Here is a 5,850-nt window from a genome sequence, read left to right on the forward strand (position 1 = left end):
AACAAAATGACTAGACCAAGATGGTTGTTAAAAGTAATACATAAATTCAATGACAAATAATATTTAAACAAGCTTAAATAAACCAAGTAAATAGAATAACAAATCCTAAGCTATTAATCTTAATATTACATTCTATTAGAGCTTCAACCATAAACATGCTAAGGCCTAAGCCTTAACATCAACATCATCTATCTCTTGATAATTCTCTTGCAAAACATACATAAAAATAATAAATAGAGAAAATGGAGTGAGATACATGAAATAAAAATAATAACTAGGAGATAGCGGCTAAAATTATAGTAGTATAATGGTCGATATAAAATGTACACTAAAAAGGGATATCATCCTTATTAGTAGTATAGGTTATTATGTTCTTTTACAATACAATTTGGTTTGGCTTTTAGCTTAATATCTGAACCCTACAAGAAAATCAACTGTAGTTTGGTTTAGTTCAGTTTGAGTCTATTAGAAAATCTAAATCAAACCAAATCAATCTTTTACAATTTGGTTTAGTTTGAATTTTGTGATTTTAAAAATCTACTTAAATATATAATATTAAGTTATTTTTCAGACTCATATGTAAAAAATAAAATTAAAAATATGCTAATACTAGAAACTTTTGGTCACTTAATATATTTACTACCAATTCTTATATTACTATTTTAGTAAAAATATTTATTTAATACAATTTTAGTCATCGTATCAAATATATTATTCCATATATTTAGTTTGCCACTTAAAATAAAATTATTTTTGAACTTTATAAATAATTCATAATTTTCATTCTAAAATTCAGTTTAATAACTTACAATTTTATAACATACTTTTAAGATCAATGATATTATAACATACATTTGAAGAAGAAAAAAACCTTTTTAGCATCTTACAATTTAATAATTTACAATTTTATAATGCACATTTTATTTTATATGGAAATGTGGTATACCTACACTAAGCATTTGAAGAAAACAAAAACCTATTTAGATATAAGTGTGGTTTGGTTTGAGTCAATTTCACATTTGAAACCATAAAGCGAATTAAAACACACAATTTAGATAAATAAAAATCCAAACAAATTTTCTAGTTTGTGATTTTCCATCAATTTGTGGTTTCTTTGATTGGTTTTTATTGTGTTTGGATTAGTTCAATTTTGAATACCCCTAAAGATTATAGATTATAGATACAATCTTTATTATTTATTCAAAATCATATTTTTTTTTTATTCCTACCACTAATTTAGGAGAGACTCATTAAATAAGACGTGGGATCCAAAAAAAAATTATACTCTCTCTATACTATAATAAGTGTTATTTTAGATTATTTTACTCAACTTAAAAAAGGAATTGTTACGGTACCCATGAAAACTGAAGGGTTTTGATACATTACATTATGTGAACAAATAAATTTTAAAAAATAAATTCAAAACAACATAAATTTTAGAATTAAAAATTTGTATAAAATAAATCAATCAAAAAGGCTAATTCAAAACAAAATAATCAAAAGATCAATTTTCATAATAAATTTTATTTATATCTGACTAAATTAAAAAATTAAAAACAAAAAAATTATAATAATATTATAAAAACATTAAAATAATAAAAAAATTAATATAATTGAAAAATTAATTTATATTATAAATTTAAAAAAGTTATCACCAAAGAAAAACCAAAACATATTAACAAAATATTAATATTAAACTTTTTAATTATAATAAAGGCTATATTAAGATATAAATTAAAAAATATAAAAATAATATAAAGATACAAATAAATTATTAAAAATATTAAATTAAAATAAAAAATAAAACAAGTAATTATAAAATAAATAAATAAATAAATAAATAAAAACAAAATAACTGTTTTTGTACCCCACAATTATAGTGGGTACCGTAGAATTTCTCACTTAAAAAATACTAATAAATAGCTGAAAGAGAATAATAATTTTACAAAATTAACCTTGTAATTTCTTCATTAGTAAAAATGATACAACACAAATACAATTTTCTATATAATATTATTACAGGTATAAATGTAAATGAAACATTGAAAAACCAACATGACAATTATTTTGGAACTTATTTTTTCCTCTAACATGACGGCTACTTTGGAATTTTTTTTCTAACATGACATTTATTATGAGACAAAAGAATTAATTTCTAATACTCATTTGTACCAAAATGCATATGATTTGAAGTTTTATACACAACTTAAGAATAATAACAAATTATTAATTTTTAATACAATTTTACTAAAATAATATCACTTTTTAATAAATGTATTATTTGTATCGAACAATTTACAAGAGAAAAAATTAGAAGAAAAAATTAAGATTACATTGAAGAGTGATAACAATAGTCATTTTGAGACATTATCTAAATGCTAAAATTGCAAGTAATTTGGCACAAAGTAAGTAAATTTTAGTCAATAATAAAAAAAATATATTGAAAGAATGTTCTTGCATTCCTCTCTTAGGAAAGCTATGAAAATTAAATTATTTTAATAATTAGTTATTGTTATAAGTAATTATAATCGTAAGGAAAGTTTGTTAAGAAGAAATTTAAAATGTTTAATTTCATTTGGATACAACAATAAGATCATTTTTTTTTCTAATAAATCAACTTAAAAGAAAAGATTTTTGAAAAATAATCATATTCTTCAAATTTTCAGATTCTTAAAAATAGCTTATTTTTAAAATAAAAATATTTACAATTTTAATTTTTATCAAACATATATATAGCTTATTTTACAAACAGATTTTGTACTGTGAAAAAGCAGTTGAAAGTCAAGAAATTAATCTTTCCCAAACACATCAGTGTAGCTTTCCTAATCACATGAGTTAATTGTTTTAATCTCAATGATTTATGGCAAGAGTTCATTTTAATATTTTAGAAATATGTTATTTATAAATATATATACATAATTTAGCTTTGTTCTACCCCACATATGCATAAATTCAATTAACATAATATTAATTTTCTAAATAAACTAACTATCAAGATAGAGGTATCACATTAAACAAAATTTAATATTAAACAAAACTAAATTCAAAAACAATTACAAGAACTAAAACAAAGTATTAAAACAATTTGAACTAAATAAGTCTAGATCCATAATTCAAATACTAATAAAAAAATAAATTTTCTAATTAAGCTTCGATGTCACATTATATTAGAATACTTTTTAATTAGCATAAAACTTAGACTTCTCCAACATTATCAAATTCGCAAGCATAAATGCAACAAAAAAAATTAAAACAAAAGGGAGTGAAAAATATCTTACTCTAATTACCGGTCACTAGTGAAAAATTAGTATATTACATCACCTCTTTAACGTCGGAAATACGAAAATCTGACGTAAAAAAGATGCAGTGGTATTTTTGAAATTTTTGCGAACTTTTTTACATCGGACCTGGTATGGTCTGACGTAAAAAGTCAAATCTACGTCAGATGTATGTTGTGTCCGACGTAGATTTGACATTTTATGTCGGACCCTACCAGGTCCGACGTAAAAAAGTTTGCAAATTTGAATAAGAGACTGTGAGGCACACCGGGCGCATTCACTCTTCATCACTTTTTCATTTTTTTCTCTATAAACCCTCTCTCTCTCCTTTGTTACTAAATCATTTTTTTGTCTTTTGTAGAGAGGTAAACTCTTTGTTACTCATTCGCACACTGTTGCAGCTCATCAGGTATGAATCAAGGTTTCGTTAACACTTTTTTTCTTCGCATTGTTATTGTGGCTATCTGTTCTATTCGATTTTTTGGTTGTTCTATTTGTATAGGTTGTTGGTCTTTTCTTTTGGGTTGTTTTAAGAAGCAGAACGACCTGTTCTGCTTGCAGAACGACCTGTTCTGCTTGCAGAACGGGCCGTTCTGCTTGCATTCTTATTTTTTTATTATTTTTTTTACTACTTTTTACGTCAGATTTTTGTAATGTTCGACGTAAATTTACGTCAGTTTTACAGTACCGACATAAATTTACGTCTCTCGCATCTACGTCGGTATTTTTTCTTACGTAAAAAGCTCAAAATATCTGACGTGGAATACCTCTTTTGTACTAGTGGAATACCTCATATACACAAACGGATGAGACTAAGGCTTTTAAACCTAATTGTCCCTAAGGACATGAATTCTCAAGCTTTAATACAAGTGAGACCTTTCTTGACAACATAATTCACATCGAACCCATTACAAAACACATAATGTTCATGATGCATGTCACACAGACTCTATACATAATCATACTAATCACATTCACATTTCACATATATTCAATTCCACATCACACTAGTCACATCCTTGCTAGGCTATTCATCCAGACTTTCACATAGTTTATCATAGTTTTCTCGCATGGGTCACATCTCACTTTAGTTCAAACACATAAATTAACTCATCAAGTTTCCACATAACATTTTCAATTACCTCTACTAGACTTATCATACTCAATTAGGTCATAAGGTTTACATGCCAAAGTTATTAATATTTCGTAAGCATGTTTAAGTATCTCATTTTCAAATATATATAGTGTAGCGCTCGACTAGGGTTACCCCCAATGCAGTCGAGACTCCTCTAGACAAATCACGCTTGGTATGGTTTGTCCTACACTAGGCGAATTAATATTAGGAAGTATAACACCCTATTTTTCTTATTAAAAATATATATTTTATAAATAATTATTATATTTTATTATAATTAAATGTGTTGTTTTTAATAATTATTTGTAATTATTTTTATATGAATATAGTGTGAGATTTTAAAATTAAAGGTTATATTGTTTAATTATTTATTAATTAAAGGAAGGAATTTTTGGATAACTTTTAATTAAGAGGTTAAAGAAAGGCTAAATTTTAAAAAGAGTGTTTCCTTGATCAGTTTTTATGTTTCTCTTACTTTTCACGTATGCACCTACGCATCAAAGATCGAAGAAATTGAAGGAAAATTCTCACTTAGTTTAATGATTTTTAAGTTTTAACCAACTTTGATCGATAGCACAAAGTGTATTAAATAAAATGTGTCGTGTTAAAAAAAATGTATTACTAAAATTTCTTTCTCTTTATCATAATAATAATAATAATAATAATAATAATAATAATAATAATAATAATAATAATAATAATAATAATAATAATAATAATAATAATAATAATAATAATAATAATAATAATAATAATAATAATAATAATAATAATAATAATAATAATAATAATAATAATAATAATAATAATAATAATAATAATAATAATAATAATAATAATAATAATAATAATAATAATAATAATAATAATAATAATAATAATAATAATAATAATAATAATAATAATAATAATAATAATAATAATAATAATAATAATAATAATAATAATAATAATAATAATAATAATAATAATAATAATAATAATAATAATAATAATAATAATAATAATAATAATAATAATAATAATAATAATAATAATAATAATAATAATAATAATAATAATAATAATAATAATAATAATAATAATAATAATAATAATAATAATAATAATAATAATAATAATAATAATAATAATAATAATAATAATAATAATAATAATAATAATAATAATAATAATAATAATAATAATAATAATAATAATAATAATAATAATAATAATAATAATAATAATAATAATAATAATAATAATAATAATAATAATAATAATAATAATAATAATAATAATAATAATAATAATAATAATAATAATAATAATAATAATAATAATAATAATAATAATAATAATAATAATAATAATAATAATAATAATAATAATAATAATAATAATAATAATAATAATAATAATAATAATAATAATAATAATAATAATAATAATAAT

The sequence above is a fragment of the Cajanus cajan genome, chromosome 1, assembly GCF_000230855.2.
Source record: "Cajanus cajan strain Asha chromosome 1, NIPB_CcT2T_4, whole genome shotgun sequence".
Classification (NCBI taxonomy): Eukaryota; Viridiplantae; Streptophyta; class Magnoliopsida; order Fabales; family Fabaceae; genus Cajanus; species Cajanus cajan.